Genomic DNA, 15,632 nt, shown 5'->3' on the forward strand with positions numbered 1-15,632 from the left:
CATGAGCTATCTTCTTACATTTTTATCTGTTCTTGCTGTATAAGAATTGAATTAGTGGAATTTGATTTGTAATTGTTTTGAAGAGTTTATTTACTATTGATCAAGTGGACAAGAATCATATAGTTGCATTCATATATATAGGTTGCATTGCATTGCATGAGTTTTACATGTTCTTACTCATTCATTTTATCTCCTTCAACTAAGCATGAGAACATGCTAATGTTTAAGTGTGGGGAGGTTGATAAACCACTATTTTATGGTTTATATTGTGTTTAATTGTGTGATTTTATCATGATCTCTACCCACCTATTCATTAAATAAGCATGCATTTATATTTCCTTCCTAAAGATGCTTTATGATTGAAAACTTGCTTCCTAGAGACTTTTAATTATGTATTTTAATTCTCCTTTATTCCATTCGATGCCATGATCTGTGTGTTAAGTGTTTCAGGCTTTATAGGGCATGAATGAGTTGGAGATTGGAAAGGAAGCTTGCAAAAATGGAAGGAACATAAGAAATTGAGGAGATGACCAGCGAGAAGTGACGCGGTCGCATGGCTCACGCGACCACGTGAAAGAGAGGAAATCGCAGTGACGCGGCCGCATGGCTCACGCAACCGCGCGGATTGGAATAGCACAGGTGACGCGAAGGCATGGACGACACGCCCGCGTGGAAAAGCAAAACGCCGAACGACGCGTCCGCATGAATGACGCGATCGCGTGACGTGCGCGATCTGCATAATCTGCAGAATCGCTGGGGGCGATTTTGGGTCCTGTTTTGACTCAGTTTTCGGCCCAGAAAAGCAGACTAGAGCCAGAGAACATGCAGAAACTAAAACAACATTCATTCCGCATAGTTTTAGTTTTTTAGATCTAGTTTTACTCCTCCGCTAAGTTTTTCTCTCCACATTCATAGTTTTTAGGATTTATGATTTTCATTGTTTTTGCATTGGGATATTGAGAAGATTTATTACCTCATCAAGACTTCGTCATTCTAGTTCATTCTCTTTACTTGTCTCTTACTCTTCCATGTCTTTAATTTACTCAATTTTACTATTGGATTATTTTAGAATTTATTAATACAAGCATCATTTTTAATTTTAATTGATCTTTTGATTACTATTTATCATGTCTTTCTTTAATTCTCTTTCTTATGTTATGAATTTTACATTCACAATGAGCGAGTAGTTCCCTAACTTGATGGGGAGTTGATCGAAAGGAACCCTTGAGTTGGAATGCTTAAAAGAAAAATTGTAATTGGGTTTATTGTTGGATTGCTCTGTAATCACTAACACCAATCCTTCCAAGTGAGCGGATTGGAACTTGTGGATAGAACAGCATTCCAACTTGTTTGACTTTCCCTTACTTAGTAAGGGACAACTAAACAGAATAACTCTCAATTGTCAATTCATCTTAAGAGTACTTCAACAAGAATAGGGCTTCCAGCTAATCTACTCCCAATCAAGGCTTTTAATTAGATTATATAAATTCTCTGATTTAATTTTCTGTTATTCAATTTAAACCATTTTGAAAACCATCTGATTAATAAAATAGCACGCTTTCCTGCAACTCGTTGGGAGACGACCTGGGATTCATACTCCCAGTATTTTAATTTTAATTTCTGTGACACCCTTCTAAATTGATAAGCGGATTTTTGGTTGGTTGAGAACTATACTTGCAACGCATATCTTATAACAATTCTTAACTCGCTAATTTCCATCACGTCAAGTGGGTTGAGAGATTTTAGGGGCGGTTATTTATTTGAATGTGTGTTATCTGCCAGCTAATCTGATATCCCGACTTCTTTAGAGCAAGTCGTCGTTGGATCTGACTTCTTGAGAGAAGGTCGGTGTCGAGTGAGGGCCAACCTTTGCATTGGGCCTTTTACTTAGACCTGGGCCCTAGTGTTGGGCCAGGGTATGAACAGGAGGTTAGCGTGATATTGAGTGTAACTGCACTGTTTGTAATTTGGTTTAATTTAAAATCTTTATTTTTAAATTTTAAAATATGAAATTATTAATAATTAATTAATCATCTGATTTATGATTTTAATTCTATTTTTCCTTGTTTGCTCTATTATTCACATTGTTTACTATTCTTATTGTTTTTCTATACTTTTCCTTTACAAAATTAATAGACTAAATCCCCAAAGTGGTCCTTAGATTTACAACTTTTATTGGGCTTGTAGGGCTTGTAACTGATGTGGAATGGGAACCGACGTAGCTTTTTAGCCGACGTGATTCAAAATATTTCCAACAGTCGCGTATAATCAAACGTCGCGTCCGTTAGGGCTTTTTGCATTTACACGTGGGATGACAGTTACATTGGTAACGGTGCGTTTCTTTAATGATCACATCGATTTACCATTATGCCCCTAGCGTGTTTATAAATGCTTTTCCCTCTCTTTCTTTATTTTCTTTCTGAAAAACTTTTCGCCTACACATTCTGTTCTGAAAGAAAGCTTCTTCCTTCTTGGAGTGCATTGCTGCCGCCGTTTCCGCACTTATTAACAAAGGTTAGCCTTTCCCTTCTTCTTTTTATTTGAATACTTTATCTTGCATATTCAGAGGAGTTTTTTGCGCATCTGCAGCGATTCTGTTTGATAGGTCTAGTGTCTCCATTTTGGGCCTTTTAGAGACCCTATTTTTGATCTTTTTCCCTTTTTACTTTGTAGGTCTCGTTGCCCTTTCTCCTATTTCTTTTTACTGGAAAAAGATGACTTCTTCCGTTTCTGAGTGGGTAGATGTTACTGTTCTTGGGGAGGAACCTCTAGTAGACACCGATTATATTACCGACCTCCGCACCCACCATAGAATCTGTGGCTCTGATGATGATGAGCCTAAGTATGAGTTGATTGCCCCGGGTCCTGAAGACCGGGTTTGCTTTGGAAAAGCTACTGATGCTGACCCTCCTTTCTTTTTTATGTACGATTGTTTGTTTACCCGTTTGGGGTTCTTCTGCCATTTTCTGATTTTGAAATAGCTGTGTTGTCTCATTGTCGTGTCGCTCCCACCCAACTTCACCCCAATTCTTGGGGTTTCATGAAAATTTATCAACTTGTTAGTCGAGAATTAGATTTTCTGACTTCTTTGAAGATTTTCTTCTTTCTTTTTCATATGACCAAGCCCTTTAGTGGGCAAAATAATAAACAACAGTGGGTATCTTTCCGGGCCATTCAAGGTCGGAGAGTTTTCTCCATATTTGACGAATCCTTTCATGATTTCAAGAATTTTTTCTTCAAAATCCAAGTAGTAGAAGGTCACCGTCCCTTTTTTCTTGATGAACATTCTAATCCCCTCTTTCCTCTACATTGGCTGAAGGCTTCTCCCGTAGAGAAGTATAGTCCGGATGATTTGGATGAAGTTGAGGAGGCCATAGTGGGGTTCTTCCGGGATGCTTGGGGGAGAGCCCCTTACCTGGATACCAAAAAGTTCCTCCAGGGGTCTCCAACTTTTGTGCGAACCCAATTAGGTAGCGTTGTTGTTGATTTTGAAAACTTCCGACTTTTAGTCTTCCAATTTGTTGCTTCTAATTTATTGCTTCCGATTTGTTGTTGTCTTCTGACTTTGTAATTTTATTTTCTATTTTCTTTTTCAGAAACAGTGAAGAAAAGTTCCAGTTCCTCCTACCAGAAGGTCCAAGATGCCAAGAAGAGATCTCGGGCTCGAGTTGATGCCGCCAGGGCTGCTGGCACTCTTCCTCCTCCTCCTCCACCTCATCCTCCTCGCAACTTAGGGACCTTTTCTCGTCCCATTATGGTATCCTCCTCTTCTGCTTCTTTCCTTCCTTCTCCTCCGCCCCGATCTTCTCTTGAACCAGAAAAGAAGAAGCGCAAGACTTCAGAGTCTTGCTCTTCTCTTGATGGGGAGGCTAAGTTTAATGGCCCGTAATTCGTTTGGAATCATATTTATCCTCATACTCGAATAAATATGGATAATGTTTCCATTCAAAACCATCTCAATATTCTGGTCTAGGGAAGTGTCTGTGCGGCTGGAGTATGTACCAAACTTCTTGATATTTTGGAGAAGACTCCCCTCAGCTCTTTGGGTTCCACCCAAAGAAGGTTGAGGAGCTAGAGGGGAGGATCTTCCTTTATTAAGAGGAAGAGAAGAGGCTTAAAGAGGAGGTCGCCAAGCTGAAGGCCCCTGACCTGGATCTTTCTTCTCTTGACCCCGACAAGATTGTAGTTGATGGGGCCATTGTCTACCCTCCCCGACCTGAGACTGACTCCGACTTAAAGACTCGCGGGCAGAGGATAATGGAATCTCCTCCTTGTGAGGAGCGTCAAGATGGATACCTGCCGAGTTCTTTAGAGGTTCCTGCTTAAGCTCCTAAAAAAACTGCTTTGTCCTCCCCTGCTGATCTTCCTTCTAGTGGTGCTGATCTTCCTTCTATTTGAGATTTGGCTATTGGGACCCAGCCTGTGGGCCCCTTGTTTTTTAAACAATTTAATATTCTGTTTGTTGTTGTGGTGGTTAGCTCCTGACATTTCCTGGCCCTTTGTGGCCGTAAACATAATTTTGCTTAAAAATACCCTTTTTTGGATAAGGGTTTAGGATATCTTTGGTGTGTGCATGCTTTAGGTTTTAAAAGCCTTTTTGATCTTTTTGCTTTGGAAAATCTTTTATCTTGGCTGGATGTCTTTTGTCTAAGTTATTTTGAATTTTTCAAAGACTTGGGAGAGCCTCTGCCTTTGATTTTTGATGGATTTTCTTATCTCTTTTTTGTATTCCTTGTACTCAATTTTTGTTTTATTGAGCTTCTGTAACTTAGGTTATTTTCGCGATGCATTTCCATTCTTCTCAATTTTGCCGACTTGTAAGTCGATAAATTTTCAAGTTTATCATGATCTACTTTTATAACCTTTTTACACCGACTTGTACCTCGTCGTTTTATCCTGACGACCTTATAGGTCAGTTCATGGGATTTTCACATTTTGTCGAGCTTAAGTTGGCACGTTTCGTAGAAAGAGTGATAATAACGTAAAAGGAATTTATAAAGAGATGTGGGAATAAAGATCTTTATTTATTCACAAAGGTACTTTTTGCTACTAAGAGGTTTGGAGAATTGTTGCCCCTTAGCCCCTATTTTGATGCCTCGTTAAAACCCCTTCAGGAAAACCTTTTTATTTTTGGGAAAAAACCATGAAGTCGGGAAAAAGAGTACATCAGGGAATGGAGTTCGCTTCTAACTATAGTACCTTTTCATGTTACAAGCATGCCACAACCTAGGTAATTCAGTATCGTTCAAGTCGGTCACCTTGTAGTAGCCTTTTCCTAGGACCTCTTTAATTTTGTATGGCCCTTTCCAGTTAGCAGCAAGCTTTCCATCCCCAGATTTGTTAACTCCTATGTCGTTTCTGATCAAGATCAAGTCGTCCAGGGCGAAGCTTCTTCGAATGACTTTTTTGTTGTATCTATTTGTCACCCTTTGCTTTAGCGCTGCTTCTCTTATCTGGGCTTGTTCTCGGACTTCGGGAAGTAGTTCGAGTTCTTCTTTGTGCCCTTGTATGTTGCCAACCTCGTCGTAGAAGTTTACCCTTGGAATTTGCTCATTGACTTCAACTGGTATCATGGCTTCTATGCCATAAGCAAGTCGGAAGGGTGTTTCTCCTGTGGCAAACTGAGGTGTGGTCCTATAAGCCCATAGTACTTGAGGGAGCTCCTCAACCCATGCTCCCTTTGCTTATTGCAACCTTTTCTTTAACCTTGCCAGTATAATTTTGTTGGCTGCCTCGGCTTGCCCATTCACTTGAGGATGTTCTACCGAAGTGAGCTGATACTTGATCTTCATACTGGCTACCAGGTTTTTGAAGGTAGAGTCGGTGAACTGAGTGCCATTATCAGTGGTGATGGAGTGAGGTACTGATAAACCATTATTTTATAGTTTATATTGTGTTTAATTGTGTGGTTTTATCGAATCTTTACCCACTTATTCATTAATTTAGCATGTATTTACAATTCCTTCCCAAAATTACTCCATGGTTGAAAACTGCTTCCTAGAGACTTTTAATTATGTATTTTAATTCTCCTTTATTCCATTCGATGCCGTGATCTGTGTGTTAAGTGTTTCAGGCTTAATAGGGCATGAATGACTTGGAGATTGGAAAGGAGGCTTGCAAAAATGGAAGAAACACAAGAAATGGAAAAGATGACAAGTGAGAAGTGACGCGGACGCATGGCTCACACGACCACGCGAATTAGAGGAAATTGTAGTGACGCGCTTGCGTGCCTGATGCGAACGCATGGGTTGGAAACTGCACAAGTGACGCGAATGCGTGGACGACGCGCACGCGTGGCAAGGCAAAACACTGGATGATGGGAACGCGTGGATGACGCGATCGCATGACGTGCGTGATCTGCAGAATCTGCAGAATTCGTTGGGGGCAATTTTAGGTCCTGTTTTGACCCAGTTTTCGGCCCAGAAAAGCAAATTAGAGCCAGGGAACATGCAGAGACCAAGGACAACATTCATTCCGCATAATTTTAGTTTTAAATCTGATTTTACTCCTCCTCTAGGTTTTCTCTCTACACATTCATAGTTCTTAGGATTTTGATTTTATCGCTTTTTGGATTGGGATATTGAGAAGAGTTATTACCTCCATCAAGACTTTGTCATTCTAGTTTTTTTCCTTACTTGTCACTTACTCTTTTATATCCTTAATTTCTTCAGAGTTACTATTGGATTATTTTTAGAATTTATTAATACAAGAACTATTTTTATTTTTAATTGATCCTTTTGATTATTATTTATCATGTCTTTCTTTATTTTCCTTCCTTATTTCGTGGATTTTACAATCATAATGAGCGAATAGTTCTCTAACTTGATTGGGAGTTGATTGAAAGGAGGACCTTGAGTTGGATGCTCAAGAGTAAAATTATAGTTGGGTTTAGCGTTGGGTCGCCCTCTAATCACTGACACTAGTCCTTTCCAAGGGAGAGGATTAGAACTTGTGAATAGAAACTGACTTCCAACTTGCTTAACTTTCCTTTATCTGGTAAAGGATAACTGAACAGGAAACCTTCAATTATCACTTTTATCTTGGGGAAACTCCATCAAGGATAGGGCTTCCAACTAATCTACTCCCGGTCAAGGTTTTTATTTAACTTACATAAATTCTCTGATTTAATTTCCTGTCTATCAAACTCAAACCCTTTTGGAAAACATCTGATTAATAAAATAGCACATCTTTCTGCAACTCGTTGGGAGACGACCTGGGATTCATACTCCCAATATTTTAATTCTAATTTTGTGACAACCCCTTCTAAATTGATAAGCAGATTTTTGGTTGGTTAAGAACTATACTTGCAACGCATCTCTTACAATGATTTCTTAACTCGCCAATTTCCGCCACGTCAATTTTTGGCGCCGTTGCCGGGGAGTTGCAATAGAGTGCTAAGTTATTGATTGGAATTTATTTATTTGAAGTTTATTTTATTTTGCTACTATGAGCTGCATGTTTCTTTCGTTAAATGACGCGTTCACTTCCTGATCCAAGCTTGCCAGTATTTGACCCTGAGATTGAAAGAACTATTTCACATATAAGGCAAGCTCGACGTCGGTTAGTCCTCTCTGAGGGCGAATCTGAAACGTCACGTAAGGAAGAAACAAGCCCCCGTTCTACTGATTCGGTTGATTTACGTGCAGGTGACATGGCAGCACCTAGGAGAGTTACTATCCAGGAGCCTGGAGCCCCTGATTTTACAATGCAACCGTTTCAAGCGCATCATCCAGCAGTGGCTACAGACTTTGAAATAAAGACTGCACTACTCAACTTGATGCCCAAGTTTCATGGCTTACCTGCTCAAGAGCCTATCAAGCACCTTAGGGACTTCTAAGCAGCCTGTTCTACTGTCAGGCGTGATGGTGCAGATGAAACTTCTACTATGTTGAAAGCCTTCCCATTCTCTCTTGAGGGAAAGGCGAGAGAGTGGTACTACACCCAACCTGCAGCAACTGTTTCTGATTGGGATACGCTTAGAAGAGAATTTTTGAAAAAATTCTTTCCAGCTGAAGTTACTGATAAACTGAGGAAAGACATTTCCATGATTGTTTAAGACGAGTCCAAGACTCTCTATGAATACTGAGAGCGCTTCAACAACCTTCTAGAAGCATGCCCCCACCATATGATTGACAAGATAGTGTTGCTCGGCTACGTCACACAGGGCATGAGGCCCCAAGATAAGACCACATTGGAAAATGCTAGCAATGGGTCTATGAAAAAGTACAAGACCACTGATGAGGCATGACAATTGATCAGCGACTTGGCTGAATCTACTAGGAATCACAGGCAGAAACAAGGCCGGTCAAAAGCTGTTACAGAGGTATCTTCTAGCAAGGAAACTACTGCTCTGACTCAGAGTATATGTGAAATGACCAACTTACTGAAGTAGATGCAGTTGAATCAACAACAAGCGCAGCAAAGCCAACAGTTAATCCCACAGAGAGTGTGCGGGATCTGTGCTGACTATAGCCATTATACTGATGAATGTCCACAGCTCCAGCAGGAAGACAACACTGTGGCAGCCACTCATAACTTCTATGACCGCCCCAACCAAGGATACAATCAAGGTGGCAGCTACAACCATGGATGGCAAGACAATTCCAACCAAGGTTGGAGAGATAATTCTAACCAGAGCTGGAGGGACAACAATAACAGAGGAGGTACAGACAATCAAGGATATCAGAGGTGGAATAATAACAACAACAGGCAGCAGAACCAGAACCAGCCTTACAGAGCACCTCACCTGAGGCAATCCCAAGGAGCACAGCACAACCAACAACAAGTTTCGCAGATCACTCGATCTAAATTCCTCTCCGAGTGACAAAGCACTTTAATCCATTGCACAAGGACAAAGGAACATAGAAAGTTCACTTAATGGCCTAGCATCCGCTATACAAGCTCTCATCTCTCAGCTGGCATCACCCAATACTTCAAATACTCAACCTGCAAGCTCCAGTGGAATTCCTTCTCAACCCTTACCCAATCCAAAGGGTGGCATCAATGCAATCACCCTAAGGTCTGGAACCACACTGCAAGAGAGGAATCAGGAGGAGCCAATCCCATCAGAACACGCCTCAACTGAAGAGGTGGTGGAAGTAGAGGATGCTGAAGAAGAAGAAGAGGACATACAAGACATGGTTGAAGAGAAGAAGCCCAACCACAGAAGGAAGCACCAAAGGATGCAGACGCTGCGGAAAACGTCCTTCCTATTCCATTTCCACAAATTGCAAGGAAGCCCAGGAAGTAGATGGAACTTGATTCCAAAATGGTAGAAATATTCAAAAAGGTTGAGGTAACTGTTTCCCTTTTTGATGTTATTCAGCAGGTACCTAAATATGCAAAGTTTCTAAAATATTTATGTATACATAAAGACAAAATTAATGAATTAGAAACTATTCCTTTAGGTAGTTCTATATCTGCTTTAATGGGAGGTATACCTGAAAAGTGTAGTGATCCAGGTCCATGTATGGTTAATTGTACTATTGGTGGTGTGATATTTTCTGACTGCATGTGTGATTTAGGAGCATGTGTTAGTATAATGCCTTTGTCTATATATGATACTTTGAGGCTCCCTCCCTTAAAAAAGGTCGACAGCTCGTTTTGTGTTAGCAGATAAAAGCATTATTACAGTGGTTGGAATTGCTGAAGATGTATTAGTGAGCATTAAGGGGCTCACATTTCCCATTGACTTCTATATCCTGGTGATGCCCCCTAATAACTCAGGAAGGCCATCATCAATCCTGCTTGGAAGACCATTCCTGAAGACTTCAAAGTTCAAGCTGGACGCATTTTTTGGAACTTATTCTTTTGAAATAGATGGCAAAATAGTGAAATTCAGTCTAAATGGAGCTATGGAGCACCCTCCGGATGATCATTCTATCTCCCAGTGTGACATCATAGATGAAACCGTGGCTGAAGTTCACCAGGAAGAATTAGAAGAGAAGTACACAGGGCAAGGTCAAAGTGACAATGAGGGCACTTTGCCATTATCACCAACTCCGGATGATCCAGAGCCTGGCCATGAGCAGAAATTGGAATTAAAGCCCCTCCCTCCACACCTCAAGTATGCTTACCTTGAGGACAAGCAGAAGTTTCCCGTTATCATTGCAAGGGAACTCACTTCTCAACAAGAAGAACAACTACTCAGTGTGTTGAGAAATCACAAGAAAGCAATCGGATGGAGCCTGGCGGATATAGTAGGCATCAGCCCTCAAGTTTGTGAGCACAAAATATTCCTAGAAGAGGGAGAAAAGTCCGTCCGTCAACCTCAGAGAAGATTGAATCCCACCATCTTAGAAGTTGTCAAGAAAGAAGTAACCAGGTTACTTGAAGCAGATATTATTTACCCCATCTCAGATAGCGAATGGGTCAGTCCAGTACAAGTGGTGCCCAAGAAGTCTGGAATCACAACAGTAAGAAATGAGCATGGAGAGCTTCTAACAACTAGAGTACAGAATTCATGGAGAGTTTGCATTGACTATAGGCGTCTCAACCAAGCCACTCGAAAGGATCATTATCCCTTGCCATTCATTGATCAGATGCTTGATCGCCTGTCAGGTAAATCCCATTATTGTTTTTTAGATGGTTATACAGGCTATTTTCAAATCCATATAGCTCCTGAAGATCAGGAAAAGACTACTTTCACATGTTCTTTTGGCACTTATGCTTATAAGAGAATGCCCTTTGGCTTGTGCAATGCACCAGCTACTTTCCAAAGGTGCATGATGAGTCTTTTCTCTGACCTTATTGAGAACTGTATGGAGGTTTTTATGGATGATTTTAGCGTTTATGGTGATTCATTTAGCCTTTGCTTGGATAGTTTATCTAGAGTATTAGATAGATGTGTCAGTACAAACCTTGTATTGAATTTTGAAAAATATAACTTTATGGTGAAACAAGGGATTGTACTAGGACATGTTGTATCTAATACTGGCATTTCTATAGATCCAGCAAAGGTGGATGTTATTTCTAGTTTACCTTACCCCTCCTCTATGAGGGAAGTCCATTCGTTCCTTGGCCATGCAGGTTTTTACCGGAGATTCATTAAGGATTTTAGTAAGGTAGCACTACCCTTATCTAGACTACTGCAGAAAGATATTGAGTTTAAGTTCAGTGAAGATTGCAAACAAGCGTTTGACAGACTAAAGACCGCCCTGACTCAAGCTCCAATTGTGAGAGGACCAGACTGGAGCCAGCCATTTGAAATCATGTGCGATGCTTCCAACCATGCAATAGGAGCAGCACTGGCTCAGCGTGAAGGTAAGGATCCTTTTGTAATTGCTTATGCGTCTAAGACTTTAGACACTGCTCAGTCTAATTACACTACTACTGAGAAAGAGCTTCTTGCTATTGTTTTTGCTCTGGATAAATTTCGAGCCTATCTACTTGGTGCTAAAGTAGTCGTGTACTCAGACCACGCAGCTCTAAAGTATTTATCAGCTAAAAAGGAGTCCAAACAAAGGCTCATACGTTGGATACTGCTACTACAAGAATTTGATTTAGAAATCAAGGACAGGAGTGGTAACCAGAATCTAGTGGCAGACCACTTGAGTCGCCTTGAGCACATTAAGGATACCTCCACTCCTATAAATGATAATTTCCCAATTTCCAAATTCTAATGGTTATTTTTATATATTGTTAGCTGTAGATTACGTTTCTAAATGGGTGGAAGCAATTCCTACCCATACTGATGATGCTATCACTGTTGTTTCCTTTGTTAGAAACCACATTATTTGTCGCTTTGGATCACCACGAGCAATCGTGAGCGATCAAGGCACCCATTTCTATAACTGGAGACTAACAGGATTACTGAAGAAGTATGGGATAGTTCATAAAGTGGCAACAGCCTACCATCCCCAGACTAATGGGCAAGCTGAGGTATCTAACAGAGAGATAAAGAGTATATTGCAGAAGATAGTCAAACCTAATAGAAGAGACTGGAGCACCAGGCTACAAGATGCACTCTGGGCATACAGAACAGCATACAAGACACCCATTGGGATGAGCCCCTTCCACTTAGTTTATGGAAAAGTCTGTCACCTCCCAGTTGAGGTAGAGCACAAAGCCTTTTGGGTAGTAAAGCAGTGCAATATGGAATTTGAGAAGGCTGGAACTGAGAGGAAGTTGCAACTGCTAGAATTAGAGAGCCTACGCCTAGAAGCTTACGAGAACTCAAGGCTGTACAAGGAAAAGATGAAGGCTGTGCATGATAAGCACATCAAGAGGAGAGAGTTCAAACCTGGGGACTTTGTCCTCCTTTACAACTCTAGACTGAGGCTCATGCCAGGCAAGTTGAGATCAAGATGGAAAGGTCCATACAGAGTAGAGAAGGCTGAGCCATACGAAGTTTTCCACCTGAGTCATCCTTCAAGCTCTGAATTCATCAAAGTTAATGGACATCGCTTAAAGCTATATCATGGTGAGAAGGCGACAAAAACCAAGGAGCTAGAGATCTTCCTCTTGGAGGATCCACCCACAGCAGAAGACTGAGCTAGTGGAGCGTCCAACTTAAGGATGTTAAAGCAAAGTGCTGGGTGGGAGACAACCCACCATGGTATGATCGTTTCTTTCTTTTATTTCTTTATTTCCTTTCTCAATAACTCTTCTCAGTACTAGTGCCTATAGTTTACATCTTCATTTGCATATTGCATAATAAAAAAAAGGGGGCACGCGACGCGACAGCGTCGCCGACGCGTCCGCGTCGCAGGTGAGTAAGAAAGAAAAAAAATAAATCGAACAGAAAGTCACGCGGGAGTGTGGCTGGAGGCGTGCCTTTGGGACAAATCGCCCCACGCGATCGCGTCGCTGACCCGTCCGCGTCATCTGGGAATAATGCCTCCTACGTGTCCGCGTCACCCACGCAGACGCGTGGCCTGAAAATCGACGTAAGAAAGGGTGCATGGCCGAAAGTTGTGCTGGAGTGGTTCTAGGCTGGCGCTAGATGCACAAGCCTTACCACACGAATGCGTGCCTAACGCGATCGCGTCGTCTTCCAATATTGGCCACCCACGCGATCGCGTCCACCACGCAAACGCGTCACCCTGGAATTTGGCAACAATGATTTCGAACTGAGAGTTGCGCGAGCACGAGGCTGCCCTCGCGCTAGTAGCACCGAACGAGTCACGCGTCCGCGTGACTGACGCGACCATGTCGCCTCATATAGGCGCCATCCGCGCGAACGCGTACCCCACGCGTCCGCGTCGCTTGCGCCGCACATCTTACCCTAATCTACCAAAATATCTTATCTTTCTCTTCCCCAAATCCTACTTTTTCTTTTCCCTCCTTATTTCTTTCTTCCCTTTTCTTCCTTCTTCCTTCTTTCTCACTTTCTACTTTCTCTCTCTCTCACCACCATTATCAAGGTTTTTTTTTTCTTTTCTTCTTCCTTACTTTTCTATTCTTCTTTTATTTTTATGTTTTCTTCTTCCTTTCTTTTTCTTTTTATTTGCATTATCCATGTTTTCTTTTTCTTTCTTTTTCTTTTAATTGGTGTTGGAAATTTATTAGAGTCATTATTTTTATTTAAAGACTTGTTTGGCAATTATATATTAATTTTTAATGGTTGCTTGCATGTTCAATTCAATACTTTCAATAGCTTATTCAACATGCATGCTATGTGTTTGTGAAAACGCCCGTATGTCGTTGTGCACTGTTTTTTGATATCTTTTATCCTATTACTCTAAAATGCTTGCTTTTCACAAAACCCTTTTTCGTATCATATTAATTCAATATAATTGTCATTACAATCAGGTTATTAGTTTGAAAGGCTTGGTAATCTAACTTGAACATTGAATGCTTGATCTATGCTACTCATGCCTTTGCCTGCATGCCAATAAACACCTTGCATTTAATTGTCATCGTATGCACTTGCTATATTTCCATTGTTGATTTCTCACATGTAGTCATGACCATGTGTTAACATCATTCATCTCTTAGTGTGCATTGATTACCACCTTCCCCGCCCTCTTCCCTGCTCTAACCCTTGACATTTTAACATACTTTCTCTTTTCTTTCTTTTAGGATGGCCACCAAGAAAGGCAAGGAGAAAGCTACTCCTAAATCAACAGCAGCAAGGAGAGGAACCAAATGAGCATTTGTGACAGAGCCATCTTCAACTGCGGTTAAATCCTCAACAAAAAGAATTAAGAGGATTATAAAGGTTGATGAAAAGGAGAAAGCCTTCCCAGCAAAGGACACTGCGTAATTTTCCAATCGCTACTGTGAGTAGATGTTTCCCATCCTGGCAGAAATGAGTTACAACAACGAATACCTTCTTATCCTCCCGACCCGTATTGCTGAATTTGTTGAGCCGCAAATTGAACGAAGACAATAGGGTTTCCTACAGAGACAGCCACGACAGGTTAATCTTTCCTGGGTAGTCGAGTTCTACTCTAACTTTCACCTGCCAACCCTACAGTCTGTCTATGTCCGTCAGAAGCAAGTCCCTATTATAGAAGAGGCCATTCAGCGAGCTTTAGATCTTCCCCCTACTCCAGAAGGACTAGTCGCATTTCAAGAGGCCGCACTCAAGCGCCAGATGTACCAATTTGACTGGGACACTGTTCTCAAAGTTATCGCACTACCTGGCAGCAGATGGATCTACGGATACCATCATTCCCGACCTAAGGAAATATTGGCTTCTGCACTTACCTTGGAGGCTCGCGTGTGGGCACAGATTATGTCCCATTATGTCTTTCTGAGCACCCACGAGTCCTCCTTCACTGCAGACATGGCCATTCTACTATGGTGCATCCTCACAGACCAGCCTCTGAACGTACCAAGATATATCCGGAATGCCATGGGACACGTACAAATTGCGGGCAACTTGCCTTTTCCCGCCTTGGTTTTAGATCTCGTCTCAGCAGCTGGAGTCTCCGATAGAGCTGGAGACACCAAAGCCATGCTCCCACGGGATGATCAGTACGTCCCTAATGGGAAATATATTAGACTTCCAACAGCCACTACAAGCCAGCCTACTGAACCGCCTAAAGACATTCCTCCTTCAACACCACAAGCACCTACAACAAACCAACTGCTCCATCAGATACTTGAGAGGTTAGATCGGCAGGAACACAAAGCAAAGCTAAGAGAGCGCTGAAACAAGCGCCGATTCACATACCTCAAGGAGCTACTTAAGGGAAAATATAGAGACTCAGACACCCCGGACTCCACTTCCTTTACTAGCACAGGGAGCCATGACGGTCCCGACCAAGGTTCAAAAAACCGGACCGGTCATCAAACCGCTCTAGTCACTGGTTCACTGGTCTAACCGGTTCAACCGGTGGTTCAACCGGAAAAACCGTTTAGAGTAGAATAATAAATAAATTATAAATACACATCCTAAAATATAATTATAGTCTGATATAAATCTTAAAATATCTTCGAAATTTAAAACACTACATAAAATATCATCAACCAAATACATATGATCTTATCAAAATCCAAACTCAAAAGTTAAATAGTAATAAAAGAATATCTAAATATTAAATCCCAACATCATGGTTTATCAATCAAAATCCGCAAGAACTTGTTGCAAATCTGCTTCGGTGGGATGATCTTCACCTTCATTCCCACCCTGATCAGCAGAAGAAAGAGATGCAGCATAAAGACCACTACTACCACCGCCACTT

Source organism: Arachis ipaensis, chromosome B03, assembly GCF_000816755.2.
Source record: "Arachis ipaensis cultivar K30076 chromosome B03, Araip1.1, whole genome shotgun sequence".
Classification (NCBI taxonomy): domain Eukaryota; kingdom Viridiplantae; phylum Streptophyta; class Magnoliopsida; order Fabales; family Fabaceae; genus Arachis; species Arachis ipaensis.